General features: G+C 41.2%; 1 protein-coding gene across 1 annotated transcript in view; it reads right to left on the bottom strand.

The window, feature by feature from the left end:
* The window catches only part of AFF2 (ALF transcription elongation factor 2), a 343,526-nt gene that overhangs the window by 131,480 nt on the left and 195,895 nt on the right, over positions 1-16,151 (bottom strand). The gene's annotated exons all lie outside the window — the stretch shown is intronic.

The raw sequence follows: 16,151 nt of genomic DNA, 5'->3' as shown, positions 1-16,151 counted from the left end.
AATCCAAGTCTCTGGTGAAGACCTGCCTACCAGACCATCTAAGCAACATGCCCATTTTCTGTATCAGTGTGTTAATTCATCATTTGTACACACGTGTTCCAACTGTCTTCAAAGAAATCACCTGGGTGCCCATGACTGTGAAATACAAGCAGAAGAGACAGTGCACACCCTGCTTTTTCACCCTGAGGCCTAGAACCGCCGCCCCACCGAGCTCGGCGGGAGCAGACTGGGGCTTATGTCAGAGGAGGGGGAAAAATCAGTAAAACAGAGAAACTGCAGAAGTGTTGTTTTAGGCAGAGCTTGTAAATGCCCTTCTAATGAGTGTGTTTTATGGTAGATGTTGCTCCGTTCTCTCTTATCTTTGTTTTTAATTTAATAAATATTCAGAGAGGCAGTAAGACTTGTCTCTGGCAATCTGTTACATCTTTGTCTTGGTTGTTTTTCTTTGCCTACAAAGCTCAGAAAGGATTCTTTCTTGAGGCAAGGGAGACAAAGAGCAAAAGAGGGTCTGATCTAGGAAATTTTGCGTGCAACGGCCATAATCCTGACTGCAGTAAACTAAACTTCCCAGCTGCTATTTCACACTGGTCAAGCCCAGAGCCAGCCACAACAAAGCTTATGAGCACACAAGTTTCTGTAGGTAACATGACAACCACTGCAAACACTCCACAAATAAAAATATAACATAATACAATTAATTAAAGAAAATATAACTGTTGTCAAAAGGGCAGTGTGGTGGGTGCATTTGGGCTAAAGACATGGCCTGAGTGGCTACAGCTGGATGCTAATGTGTCCTTCACTGAAGATACAGCCAGCAAATTTCAGGTCTCCAGTTGTCCCTCACAAATCGTGTGTCATACAGGAGGTTAGGAGAGAGAAAGGAAAACTCTGCACCACGGTCCTTAGTCAATGGGACAGGCAGACATGCAAACTTCCCCCAAGCTCCTGTTAGGCACTAGTATTTTATTGAAGCCCATCAAATTTCCACCCTTAGCAATGCTGCTACTGCAGCAAGGTCTGACTATGCGCCGCAAGGGACAGAGCCCAGGAATGACCACCACGGAGGGGAGCCCTCACCGGGTCCTGGCGGAGGCAGGAGGGCAGGGCTGGTCCGGCAGCTCGGCCCCACTGGGCTCTGCCGCTCTGCTTGCCCCGGCGCAGCGCACCATGGACACGCTTGGGGCTTATCTAAAGGGCCACACAGCTACAGGCAGCGCAGCCTCGGGCCAAGCTTTGCCAGTTCCTTGTGCCCAGGAAGATGACCCAGGGACAGGGGAGGGTGCAGATGTCTCTGCACTCCTAAAAGAGCTTTTGCGTTTCTGCCTGTGGAGCTCAGGGCCTGTTTTCATTGCACAAAGCCCAAATGGTGGCAACGAGGAGCAAAGAGGCAGCTCTTGAACAGCTCATCCCTCCCGGTGGGTGAGGCTGCGGCAGCTCAGCGCAATGGCGAGCAGTACACTACTCTATTGTGCCGATTGTTTGACCTCTGCACAGAGGAAGGCAGAAAAAGTTTTAAGCATCTAGTGAACTTTTCTGTGAGATAATGTAATCCAAATCCGGCATGCCTCTGCCAAATCCTATGCCAGAGGTTGCTTTGTGGCAAATCTCTTCATAGCAAAACGATGAAACAGAGACTACATCACATAATTAAAAGAGGGACAGGCAGCCTGACTGAAGGCAGAAACGAAGCATATTCTAGAACTGCAATTACAGGCTTGACCTCAGTCTCTTCCTGCCCATGCATAAAAGGCTGGACAGAGAGCCTAGGATTCATGGGAAGGTGACGCCAGCAAATATTTTGGAATATTCACTGTCAAAATGCATCTAGTGTCCACTGGGTACCAGCTCAGCGGGCTGAAGTGTAAGCAAATCTAGTCATCTCCCTGTTAGAGGACACCTGAACATAAAAAGTGGGAAAAGGAAAAATGAGTCTGCTATTATCTGAGGAAATGCAATTAGAAGGTAAGAAATCCTGACTCCACTGAGGTCAGAGGCAAAAGTCAACTTCAGTGAGGTTAGGACTATCCAATCTATGTGTTTACAGAGTGACCTTGTGAGCATCAAAGTCTATTAGGAAGGTACAAGCTAGCTACATTGAAGCATTTAATTTCAATTATCACTGTAATAAAAATTATTGGATAGAAAATTCCAGAAATGCAAAGCAACACAACTGTCTGAAGTGGTGAGGAAGTATATAGTTACTTAAAGAAACATACCTACATCTACCTACAGATAGGTGCCACAGCACTGTTGACCAAAGAACCTTCAATGATTGTAGAGAAAGTTTTGAGTTTACTCATATGAAAAATGTCACTTCAAAAGGTACGGGCAGCAACCCCAGGCCGACCACCACGCAGCTGCACGTTACACTCACACAGAGCACTACTGAGCTACAGAATGACACACAGAAATGGCACTGCACAGCTTTCAGTGCAGGGTCAAAACCCCAACCCCACATCCCGCAGAGATGTGACCGCCTGCTTAACTCTCTCCTACTCTGTTCCTGAAGCACATGCCCATTACTTTGGAGAATCAGAAGAAAGGATGTCATTTGTTTAATCATCCACATGACTTCACCATTCTTTGCTATGCCCCAATTTCTTTTGGAGGTCCCTTATCTTTAAGTACTCGCTAAGCTCTACTTTGTTTAACTTCTGAAATCTGATATATCTACCTTCTAATGTGTTATGACTATAAAGAACCACACAGACAGTGTGTGTGTTGTGGTTGCATCCATTAAGATGTATATGTAAACATCTTGGTTTGTAAATACCTGGGAAAGTAGGCAGGGAATTGCATTCTTTTTTTTTTTTTTTTTCCAGGAAAAGTTAAAAAACTTTAATCAACCCAAATTTGGAAGTATTTAGAAATTCCTGGAAGTAACAATAATACAACTGAGCATATGAAATGCTTTAAAGAGGAACTGAATGGAAACAAAGTAATCCCACAAAATTGAGTTAGGATTTATTTTCACATGGTTTGGACTTAAAATAATTCCAAAATCATGTTAACTGTTGGAGTGGGTAGATGACTGCTATGGAAGCATGTATTTTTTAATAGACCTGGAGATTAAATGAGAAAGTAAACCTGCACAGTTTGTTGGCTTAAAAGTCACTGTGGTCCTCTGATGTAGTAACATCAAGCATCCTCCTTTCTGAAAATTATTTAAACATTGTTTTAATTGACTCCATGTGCTTTATTTATTAGAGCTAGGCACGCTCGTCTCTTCAGCTCAGTCTGCTTTTTTCAGCTATAAAAGCCCTCAGGTAAGTAACTAAGAAGGACACATGCAGATGCAATCTAATGAATCACCAAAAATACAAATACTCCAAGCAAACTTTTTAAGGGCTGCAGGGGTACAAGGCCAAATCACGATTTAAACGGAAGGAGAGGACCGGGAAAGGATTTAAACTTGCAAGTTTCTAAGGAAAAGGTCAGAGCGAGAGAACTGAGTACAGGGAATATGGGGCAGATGGTAAATAGCTTTACAAAACCAGTCCCTAAAATTAATAGCCGCCTTCAAGATTTATTTCCTATCTCTGTATTTCATTTTTCCACCATTTCCTTCTTGTTCAAAAGAAAGTGTGCAGTGTTTTTAAATACAGATAAAAGCACTGAGCCAGGCTCTGAGAGGTCATTATGGAAAAAAGCAGCTAGACTCTGTCCTCTGTGTTCCTACCGAGGCAGCTTCCCTTCCTACAGTGCACTCTAAACTGCTTTGCCTGATCTAATTTGAAGTCTCCCGAGATATAGGGCTCATGCTACTTCCCTTGGGAGAATTGAGGGGAGACAGGAGAGCAGTCTTCAATTACAGAAAGAGCTGTTGCTAAAGGAGAGCATAATCTGTTCTCCAGTTTTATGGTGGATATGAACTGAAACTGCAGCCAGAAAGATTCCAGTTAGACACAAGAAAAAGCTCTCGACTGGTAAGGATGGCGCAGCGCTGAAACAGATTGCTCAGAGAGCTACACAGACTCCATCTTTGGAGGAACACACTTAAGAACAGATTAACACACATCAGTCAGGAATGGCTTAGGCAGAATTGATTCCTGCATTGGGACAGGGATGTGTAGTAGATGATGAGATTTCTAAGACCCTTCCCAGCCCTTTTTCTTGTTCTGTAGTTTGACAGATCTCTGTTGGCCAAACGCTACCCTCACTGCCTCTCTTGTGGATAGCAGATCCACAAAAAGGCAGAAGAAGAAAGAAACAATCCCGGTGTTTTTCTTCTGTGGCCTTACAGGCCACAAAGGCAGTTTCAGGCTGACACTGTGCCCACATCATTAGAGGGCAGCCAGAGGAGCTGGAGGAGGAGCAGCCCTGCACACATTGCTAGCAATAAATGCAATCTGAGGCCACTGCAGCTAATGAGACCTTATCTGTGGTATTCTGTCAACTGCCCTTCTCCGTCCTTTTAACTCTTAGCTAAATCTGGTGCTTTAAACTTTCTCCAATTTTTGGTTACACAGTACGTTAAAGTTGCATTCAGAAAAAATTAATATATGATGAATAGATGTTCTAAGGTTATTACAAACTTGATGTAACAGCTGGTGCTAAGCAACCTCCTGCCTTGATGGAATAAAGATAACCAAGTGATTTACCATTTATTAAAGACTCTATTAATGATTTATTAATGTTTTATTAACTATTTATCAATGCAACCTTAATAAAAAGCATGTCTTGTTTCACAGTATCTTTCTGGTTTCTGCATTTATACAAACCTGATCAAACTCTCTCTGCTACGAAGCCAAGCATGAGGGGCAGCCACATTTTATGTGTGTGATGCATACTGAATTAAAAAAATGTCTTAACCCATTTCATCTTTGGGGAAAAGGCTAAGAAGAGAATGAATATATAAATATATACTTAGACATGTACAAGCAAATGACACTAAAGCCTAAAGGAACACAAAGGCAATAAACCTACAGGTTGTTTTTCATTCATATTCCTTATGAAGGAATGGAAAATTCCATGAGCAGCTGGGAATATCCTGACCAGTAATCTGGCCTGCTTTATACTGGACCAAAGGCTTCCTAAGGAAGGGATTTTGATACATTGTCAGTATTGACAGGGACATGATAGATAAATACACGGATATGCATTTGATTATCATGTTTCAGCACTTAAAAAAATTCTCATCATCAAAGGGATACCACATCTTTTTTCCTGTAAGGGAAAAAAAAAAAAAAAGACGACTTCAATGATGGCCTGATGGCCTCCAAGAGCAAGTCAGTTTTCCTGGTACGAATGTTAAGGCAGGAAACTTTTTACTTATGCAAATATTTTAGCAAATTTATTACCAGTGGCTAGTGCCCAGTACAGATTTTTGGAGGAACAATGTGGCGGCACCTGCAATGATGCCTTTGTCATACTAGAATTTATCTTGCTACTGTACCAAAAACTACTAGAAAGCCATTTGGAAATATAGTGCATACACGCATGACTTTATTATTGAAAAGCTCGAGTTTATTCTACAAAAAGCAACCATTTCCCTGACCATAATTTAAAAACACAGCATTCACCTTGTGGGTGTTATCAATGACAACAAATAAGTTCCCTTTGTGCAACTGGGGAATGGGATGCATTCCATATCCTCCCATGGTAAATTAATATTCCTTTTCATATTAACAAGAAGGAGAAGGCCAGACAAAAATGATATTCAGTGAAAATGAGTATAGAAATTGCTTTAGAAGCCAATAGGGGTTGACCATAAAATTTACAACATATGTTTTCCTTTCCTACTTTGTTAACATTTGCAAATCCACAAAGAAAGTGATGGCAATATGGACATTTTCTTTTTCTGTTGAGCTTCTCAGTACTCTCTGACTCCCGTATACCTCACACTTTTCAATATATTTTCCTCATACTGTAGCTTTTGTAACTAATAACACTCATATTCTTTGCTTAGAGCATTTAGAAGGAAAAAAAAAAAAGCAAATCATGACTGATGTACTTACTGCTCCAACCAATCTTGTGTATGTGAAGAAAAACAATGCTCTATTACCATGAGAAGGTATCCTGGCTCAGGAGGCTGTTTTAGGGGGAGAGTAATGAAGCTACACCACATGAACCCACCACCGGATTTCCAATTTAACGAGTCCGACACAATCCTAAAGTAACCACAGCCTATATAATACTGTGTCTACACTGTCAAATGATTTAGCTCCCTGCTGGGTCCTGGGCCCCAAATGGTCCACGCTGTGCATGGAACAGTTCATTCCCAAGGCTCCTCTGTGAAACAGGTTGGATACTTCTCTCCAAGGTGGATCAGGGTAATTTTCTTCATAGTCCACCTCAGGAAAACTGGTCAAAAACTGTCCTGAATGTGGCTCACGCTGCACAGGACAGTCCTTCAATTCAATCCCAAGCAGGTTTTGTGCCCTCAAGCACCTTCTCACACGTTCTTGGCATTTTCAGGAACATGCAGCACAGCCCCCTAGGAGTCCTACTATAGAAACATCATTACGGTGAACTGCAACAAAACAAGAGGCCTGTAGCAGCTGTATCCCTACTCTTGTCAGGCTTAGGTTATCTGTATGAGTGAAGTGCAGGAAGGACATGAGGGGTTCACAGAACATAATAGGTGAAGTAGAATCACACAGTGTAAAAAATGAAACAGGCCCTTACAAGAAGCACACAGGAGAGCTCTCTTGACAAGTTTGATATGATGAGACAGAATTAAGAGTTCTGTGGAAAAGGGAGGCCTGAGAGATGGCAAAGTCAAGGTAGATGCATCCTGCATGTATGACTGCCTCTCTGACCCACGCTCTCTTTGTCTTATACCATTCCCTAAGCTTTCTAGTGAAAGTCCAGGAGATGAGCAGGAGCCAGCGTTGTCTTTGTGACAAGCCATGAGCCTTCAGAGAGTCCAAAGACAGGCATATACCGACCAGGAATAAGGAGACTGAGGTAACTCCAATTCCCATCCAAGAGAGGCAGGAGACATCTCTACTTGCAGAATATGTGGGGTTTGTTAAGGATAGGCCGTAATGGCTGCATGCAGGGAGAGGATGATCAAAGCTTTGAAGTTTTGCCAAGCACGTGTGAGACGCTGGGCCATATGAGGTATTTGTATTTCCATAGAACTGTTCTTCTGGACAGACCTACTGACGGGTCAGGAACGTGGAACTGCCAGAATGGGTCAGACTCAAGGTCCCGCTCATCTGGGATGCTGGTGGACAGCGGTCGGTGCTGTGTCTTTCACAGGGCACTTCAAGAACACCAGAGCAATGACGAGGGTAAAATCCCGGTCCTCCATACTTACTAGTTCTCAGCCGTGCTGAGATCCTATCTGTTTAATACCGCATCCAGAACTGGATATTCAGTTAATACCAGCTAACACCAGTTTGAGAGTCCTAGAAGTTAATGAAACGCCCATAAATATTCAGGTACTTGCAGTCACGTGTACTAAACCCACTTCCAGAAAGCTAGGCATCCTTCATCTGTCACTCTCGGTAACTAAACTAATGGCCTCGTTGCCCAATACACAGTACCAGCATCTTGCTGTGGACAGCATGGCCAATGCAATACTTCCCATTCTTGGCAACTTCTCATCCCCACTGAGATGCACAGCCATATCCCATTGATTTTATTTATTCAAAACGATACTTGTTGGTAACCATCTCCAGGGATGGCACATCTAATTTTCATGAGGGCCCCAAGAGATAGGAAGTATGCATTGAACTGTTAAATACAACATAACATCCTGGCAGTACAACAGTATAATATAAACAAAGGCACAATAAGTAATAAAAAGCTAATTCTTTCAAAAGTTACTAATACCAACATATAATTTCATCTCTGCAATTTAAAAAACATTGGCAACATTTCTCCAAGTAAATAAGCAACTGTGTTTTGAAACTATTCACTGCTGGCACTTGTTTAAGGGAATGTGGTAATTTGTTCCATCCATCCTGAGCTTCACAAGCAAAAAAGCATGTCTTGAATCGCCTGTTTTCTTCTCTGAAACTTAGGGATCACACCAAGAGGAGAGCAGAACTATAATTTACAGTTACAAAACAAGACTGCACCTACCCTGAGGCACTCCACTGCGCACATTTATACAATACATTACACCATCTCCTTTACATTGCCAGATGTAATCAATTCATGGTTTTTTCATACAAAACACAACAGTGAATTATGTAGTCACATGACAAGACCTTATCCATGTAATTTACTACAGAATGCATTTAATTCCTGTAGCCACTTATGCCAACGTCGTGAAAAAATAAAATATCCAAATTCAGTATCAGGCAAAATCAAATTACTAAACTACAAAACTTCTCCTTCTCTAGGCTTAGCACAGAAACTGTTTAAGTTTTACATTGTGCACTAAGTTTAAGACCAGTTTATAACCCACATCCTAACAATATGATGAAAGAGTCTAAAAATCATTAGGAATTTGAAAGCATCAACTTGTGCCAGAAGGCACCAGCTTCAGTCTTACAACAGGAGCATCAATTATCTGAAACAGCATATAGGGGGAAATTAAGAAACCAGATTAGGCAACTTATTTGAGTTTAAAGCTGAATTCTTTTGCATAAGCCATGATTTGCTTTCATTAAAATTGAGCTCCAAATTGTTACTCATCAAATACAAAGAAATGAAGCTACCACACACTGCTGTACAATACACATTGAAATCTTTCACAAAAGCTGGTTTTTTGCCTTCAAAACCAAGATTTTGCCAGATCTCTTTTATTCTGCTTACCACACAAGCAGTATTGCAGCATGGGTTTTCCTGAGTGGCTGTGCCAGGGTAACATTTCTTTTTAATGTTGAATGTTTCCCTCTTATATGGTCTCATCAACACCTCAACTGTAATGCCATTAGAACAGTGGTCTGAGGCTGAAGCGAAGACACAGTGAACACCTAGAAAAGCTCAAACCTGCTCTTACAGAAGCTGTCCTTTTTCACCATTTCCCTTTCTTCATCTACGTGATGCTCTCCCTACCATGTGTCCCATTGAAAACTTGCTTCTCCCTTAGCGTATGAAAATGCACTCTCCCCTACCGAGTACGATTATCTTCCCAGTGCCTACATCAGAGACTATGAATGCTTTGAGGGCAAGGACTGTCTCATTTTTTGTCTTATGCAATGCCTAGGGCAGTGGTGGAACTTCTGAATATTGGCTGGAAATTGGGAACAGTGAATATTGGCTGGAAAATCCTGGGTGGACTACAGCCAGCTTGATCAGCATTCAGCAAGCCCTGGACGGACAGAAAACTTTAAACTGAAGCCTGGTCACTGGATCCTTTAATTTGGCACCCTGCTTTTCTATAAGGTTAAAAGCTTAGCATGTTTGCCAAAAAATATGCGATGGGTTCCGGCCTGTAGAGAGAGGTAGAGTCCTTGCTGCCTCTCACACTCAACCCTTTAATTCCCTTCACTTACAGAAAGACCTGTGCAGCCACCTGAAACCCTATCACGCGACCTGGCATTTATTATAGTAATTTTAGCCTTTGGAAAAGAACAAACATTTCAGTCTGGATTTCCTTTTCCTCACTTGTGCCTTGAAGCAGGTCTGTTCCTGCATCTGTGTGTCCTGTAAATCATGCCAACACTCTCCTTTGATCCACTCCTGCTAAGCTAACAGGTGTAGAAAAAATGGATGTATGTTATAGAAGATGTTTTGATACAACATATACTTTTTTGGCATGTCAGCCTTACCCAAATAAGCCAGCTTAAAGAGTAAAGAAAACTGAAGCCAAAACATGCTGAGGTCTTTTTTGATCTCCCTTAAGGTATGGAGGCTTCAGAGTTTTTCTGGTAGACAGATTCCCACTGTCACACGCATGCATTTGATTCCTCGTTTCCCAGCTCGTTCTCTCTTACAAAGCTAATAAGTCTGAGGTTGGAAACATTAAATACTCAGAACTGCCACTAAGACATATGACAGCTGAGGATGCTTGGTCCCACACAGAGCAGTCCTAACGTCTGAAATCAGCATGTTCAGACTATACACCAGATTAATATATCCTCCGCTCATGCCTGCATTTTTTAAAACCTTCTGACAACAAACTACATTGAAACAAGCTAACTCCAAAAAACAGGGCTGAAAAGGGCAAAGTCCATAACCTTCTTGTCTCCAAACACTACACTACTTTTTTTCCCACAGGAAAACGAGTCAATAGGACACAAAAGCCACAGCACTAAAATGCAGTAAGTTTGGTTCTCCAGCATTTAAAAATTATATATCTACATTACTAGACGATGACATGTATTGCCTTTGTTGCTTCTAGATGGCCAAAAAGGAATAGCAAACTGTTCATTAGTAATAGTTTATCAGGGGTCATAGGAGCAATCTGGAGCAAACTTGGAGCAAGCCCAAGAAAAGACCACCCAGTAGACCCACGGTTGCTAGTTAGTGCTATTTGCAACTCCAGCTGGTGTCCAACACTGACAATTACCAGTTATCATACAAAGACAAACTGGAATAAACCTGCCAAAGAACCTTTTTTTTATTTTTATTATTTTAGTACAAAGTGCAATGTATTATCATGTTTAAGCAATTACCAAAAGGAGCTGTTGATCTCACTTTGCTGGAGAGATACAACGGCGAGATGCAGTAACACGGCATTCTGTTTGAAGGGTAAACTTGTCTTGTAAGTGAAAGACACTATAAAATGACAATGCTGCTGCAAAGGAGACAGAATGATACATTTAGTCAAATTCCCAGCCTAAGCCTTTTCAAAGAGCACAAGCAGTTAGTACAACATTCCTTAGCATTCCGGTATCCTTTCAAACATGATAGCGTTCTTGTGGTTTACACTTATCATATTAAGAAAAATGGTAATGAGGAGATCATGACAACTTCTTTTAAAAGCAACAATGACTCAATTGCCAAGGAAAAAAGGAGTGATAACTATTTTCATGGAAAGAAGCCTCCAGTGAACGCCTCACTATTGAAGCTGTGTTCTTTGTTTTTGTCTGAACTTAGGAACGACAAGGGGCTGCTCTTCAAAAAAATCCGAGCATCAGTTTTCATTTGATTGGTACAACACTCCTTTTTCAGATAAACTGGCAGCTCAGACCTCTTTTGAAAAGCCTAAGAACTCCAGAGGTTAGAAATGATAAAATACTGGAATAAGTCGGAAGGGATTAATTGGCTTGATTTAAAAAAAATAAAAAATCACTACTGGGAATGTTCTCCTACAAACCAAACACCAAGGTTTTTTTCTGAGGCTCAGTAGAATATTTTTAAAGGTTACTGTACCTTGGGGTACACAAACAACATATTCTTTAGCAGGATATACTCACGGCAAATAAATTAATGGACTACAAAGCCCAAAGGGGCCTTTAACGCTCAGTGCTTGTGCAATAAATTCCATCAGAAGATCTCAAAGCATTCCTCATAAGAGATCAGTACCCGCCATTTTCCAGCTTGGCTCCAGAGGTGAAATTTGGTCCATGCCTTAAATCATTAACTCAACCAGCAGCAAATGCAATGAACGCTACCCTGCCCGTTTTTTATTCCCCATTAGCAAGCCATGCAGGTCTCCTAAGTCCACGTGTGTCCATGTTCCTGATTCACTCTGCAAAGTATTAGTAGGTGTTATTTCCACCCCCCCCAAATATCTGCTTAGACATTGCACAGAAATTTTGGAATAGAGGAAATAGTTAAAGAAGAGCTGTAAACCCTTGAGAACAGGGTTTTTGGTGACACCCACACCAGAGCTCTTGCCCCAGGAGCCCTGGAAGGCAATACAGTAACACGGGCAGCAGGCGGAATAAACAGGGCACGCAGAATGTTGAACAAACATAAATCTGGGCACTTGGGTCTGAACTTCAGATTCATGTTTGTAGCCAGTTTTTTATCTCTTGCCTCTGAACAATGGTCAACAAACACCTCAATGCCTTGAACTAATAAAACCATCTTCCTTTCTAATGCTACAGCCTGACATTTTCTTCAGCTGCCTTCTGCAAGGCTGGGTGCCTGTATGACTGCTTTTAAATCAAAAAGAAATGTGAGAAATTCCTTGGGGAAAAAAAAAAAAAAAAAAAGAAGGAAAAAAAAAGCATTCTGGTCAGATTTTCTAGCTATCCAAAGAAATTGTTACACGGCTGACATAAATCAATGTGGCAGGATCTACAGGCTAATTAAACAAATGTGACAATTTTACTGTGACAATTTGAAAACGCTCAAAAGTGCCTCCCATCCACAGTATGCATTCTTCTCAAATGTGTATTAAAACCCATGTACTGTATTAAGAAACTGAAAGGAACTTACATATTCAATAAAAAACACAATTATAAGCACAATTTGAAATATACGGCTAAAATAGATTGGAAGTTCATAAGGTTTCTCAGAACATTAAATTCAATGACACGCTTTCTTTAAAGAAATGTTAGAAATTCTCTATAGAAATGGATAAGCCACGGTATGTAGTATAATTTTAAATATCTGATTGAGCCTTGCTTTTGCACAATTGTAACACCAATAATTCCAGCTGACGACCTCAATGCATTTTGCTAGCAACTAATTTAACTTCGCAGCACGATGGCAGTGTGGGTGAGGTTCTATCTCCCCATTTCACAGAAAGGACACTGTGGAGCCAAGGGGCATCTCAAGGTTATACAGGAAGAGTAAAGGTAGGATGTTTTATCTGAGTCTATGTATTCAAACTTCTATTGAGAGGATGTTCAAAGATATGGGAAGATGGACCATATCTGTCTTTTACTGGCAGGTGTGAAGTGGTATATTCTAAAGACTTTGACAGCTGAAACAATCTCCACAGGTAAGAAGGAACACATCTTCAGAAAGAGCTCCACTGACTATGCTGCATGACAGTCTTAAAGCCTACAGATCAATGTCAAGTAGCAAAGACGTAAATTGCTTCCCGCAAAAAGGCGGCTTCCAGAGCTTTTCTCCCTGCAGAATGTGGAATAACTTCAACTTAAGACAGATGATGACTGCAAGACTGCCTTCCCATGTTAGGCTGCTTCCACAAACCCCATGAGGGCTGGCAAGGCCGATAGCGTGTCACCACATGACTTCTCAAAGGAAAAGTCCACCTGCTCATCCAGGGGGTCTCTGAGGAAGAAATACTTCTTGGCCCATAATTCAGTTGGTGTTTGTATTCTTGCCTTAAGAAGAAGAGATTAGGAATGACTTGGGTTAAATTTAGACTGCAGTAAGTACATGAAGAAAATGGCAACAACTATTTCCAGTATCTGCTGTGACAGAACACTTTCACCCATTTCCTCTGAGAAAAACAGTGAAATTCAAAGTTCTAACTTCAGGTTTACTCCAGGTGTCATCTTTGTCCTGTTTTCTTTATTTTCCTTCTAAGAGCACAAGAGCCGTGAAGCATCAAAGGTTGCAACATGGCAGGTATAGTTAAAGCAGTGAAACCGAGCATGCCTCAAGTATCTGGCCCCTTTTTGGCCCATTTTTTTAAATTTCTCTGTTTTTTTTCCTTACATATATATTTTTAACCATCAACCAATTTTTTTTAGGTTTTGACTGTCATGGCCAGCTGAAACTTCAGAGAAGAATTTCAGAGAGGAGAGCTCTTGAAACTCTTTCTGAAGATTCATTTAGTTACATCTCCCAGCCCTGTCTTCCCTTGGACACTGCAAGTTTGCCTAGTCTTTTCCGAGCTCTTTTTCGCTTGACTAACCACATATGGCCAACTTATCCTTCATGGGCCCCACCAGCTTCTTCAGCAGTGCTGACTTATGGGGAGGCTTCCTACCCGGACTTAAAACCCACAACACTTGCCCTCAGGGCTGCAAAAATGGAGCCCTTCCCTTTTGTGAGATAAAGAGCCACAGAAGATGCTACAGACTCTGTCATTTCAAACCAGAATTGTTTCTAAAGCATTCATTCATTTCAGAAAGCCTAACTCGATTTTAATATGTTTTCAATGTCTTCATTCTGTGCCTAAAGCAATTTGTTAAGTAGAGTACACATTATTAATCTACTTAAATGAAAGGTAACATTGCTAGCAGTTTAAATACTCCATGCCCATATTTAACCATGTTTCATTTTGACAGGACAAGATGAAATAACAGAAATGATTAATCTGAGACCAGAGGAATATTCTACTACCTATATTTCAAAATAGGGCTAGATTTTTTTGTTTAATCCTTTGGCAGGAAGATGTGTAAGTGGAGTACAGGAGCTTCAGATGGCTTTTCTGCTTGACCGTGCTGCATACCGTGCCAGTAGTTGTTGTTACCGGTCATTTAGGAATCAGCAGTACTCCAGGACAGGCACACAACAGGCTCTGAAGTTCCTAATCACGTTTTTATACAACATAAATTTGTGCAGCCCACGAGATCCTTAAGGGAGGATACCTGGTACGGCTAAAGCCGAACACTGTAACAGTGTAGAAGAGTCTAAAGTTTTCCATTGAGTTCAGCACTTGGGGCCTTTTTTGTTCATGGGAGCATACAAAAGGTCAAAGTTGATCTGATATCCCAGATTCCCTGGGTCTGTTTTCTCTCGCACTTTCACTCACAGATAAGGGAGTTACTCTTTATTCACAATGATGGAAAACGACAGGAAGTCAGGTCCCATGGGTCTGCAAATCTGGAATAGGAATCTTAGTTTTATGATACTCTCCACTCAACTACAAGACCCCATCAATTCATTTTCCCACATTTTTTGTCTCTCTCACTTCCAGTTATTTCTGGAAGTACGAAACTTAGAGGTATTTGAAAAAGTAGTATATGAAGCGACCAAAACTTTTAAATGCTGCAGAGGGTGCACCTGATCTTCCACAGAAGTTGCAAAACATTATATTTTCCTCTGAGACAATGACTTTGCTTGAATTACTTTCTTGTTTGAACTGGCTTTTAAAAAATTATTTGTATATTCTCATAAAATATTATTATTTTTATCATAACGGAGTACTGAATTAGAGTGAGGATGCCGAGCATGTAACATGTTGCAATACGCAGTGGATCATTTCTGAGGTGACTGTCAATGAGGAAGAGAAACTAAAAGCGGTTGTTTTGGTGCAGAAGAGATGCTGAAGAGCTTGGAACACAGATAAGAATTAACACTTTCTCATTTAGTCATTCATTTCTCATGAGAGTGTTTTCATTCTCTTCGGGAGCAGTAACACATGTCCAAACCCTTGTGATGTCAGCTCACGTTACAGTAATTTTAGTAGCAATGGTAAATCTGGCAATGATAGCAGAATTATATAATACTACTTGAAATCAGCAATATTTCAATCTGGCAGTACAAAAATATATGTTAAAATATTATGGTTAAGGAGATAAGAAAACAGAATAGAATAGTGAGTTCGAAGTAGTGCACTGCAATCTCTCTCTCTTTTCCTGAATACCTTTTGTAATCTTTTTTTATTGCTACAGTGTAGACAGGCTGCAATAGACCCACTTAATGATCAGATTTTACATTTCAAAGTTCTTTGCTAAATAATTTCTTTAATACCGCTATGAAAATAAAACCTTTATTTGATAAATGTGCCTGCAGGCCGGAATCAGACCTTGCTTGTCTGTCCTGACAAAGGTCTAATCTTTTGCTGCCTTACATCTTGAAGAGGCATTTATCCCTGTAACAGGCAGGTGCAAAACACCACCTTTCGAATACAGGAAACACTGCACACCCACGCGCATTTGTCAGATCAGACAGTCAACCTTTCCTCCCCGTCACCTCCCCAACAGCATGCAGTCTGCTTTGCGTTGATCTGGCAGCACAAAGCAGATTTATAGTATATATCTACATCAGAAGTGAACTCCTCTCATACCTAACCTGTACCATGCCAGCAGTGTAACGGTGGCCCACAAAACCAACCGCATAAGCTAAGTACTTGAGCATTGCCTCACGCCAACTTCCTACTCAGCTAGCCCGAAGCTAGCTCTGAGTTTTCTACATTACGTACCTTCAAGTTAATATAGACAGCTTGGGGATAATGCTCCTGAGGTGCCTTTCTCATGGGTGGCACCACAATGTTGCCACTGTAAAGGTGAATGGCCAAAAACGTGAATAATCCTGTTCTGCTGCATTGAGGTGTAACTCACAGTGGCCAAGACAAGCTTCTCTCTTAAGGGTCTGCTCTAGACTGGGAAGACCTAAGGCTGCATCCTCCAACTCCCAAAGAGCCTTTGCACTTCAAGCCTACACCAGGCTGTCCTCAAATGACTCCAACTATTCATTTCACCGTGCCTGTGTGT

This window comes from Platalea leucorodia (genome assembly GCF_965183815.1).
Source record: "Platalea leucorodia genome assembly, chromosome: 10".
In the NCBI taxonomy this organism is placed as follows: Eukaryota; Metazoa; Chordata; class Aves; order Pelecaniformes; family Threskiornithidae; genus Platalea; species Platalea leucorodia.
The sequence above is the reverse complement of the archived record's forward strand: the minus strand, read 5'-3'. Positions and strand labels throughout refer to the sequence as shown.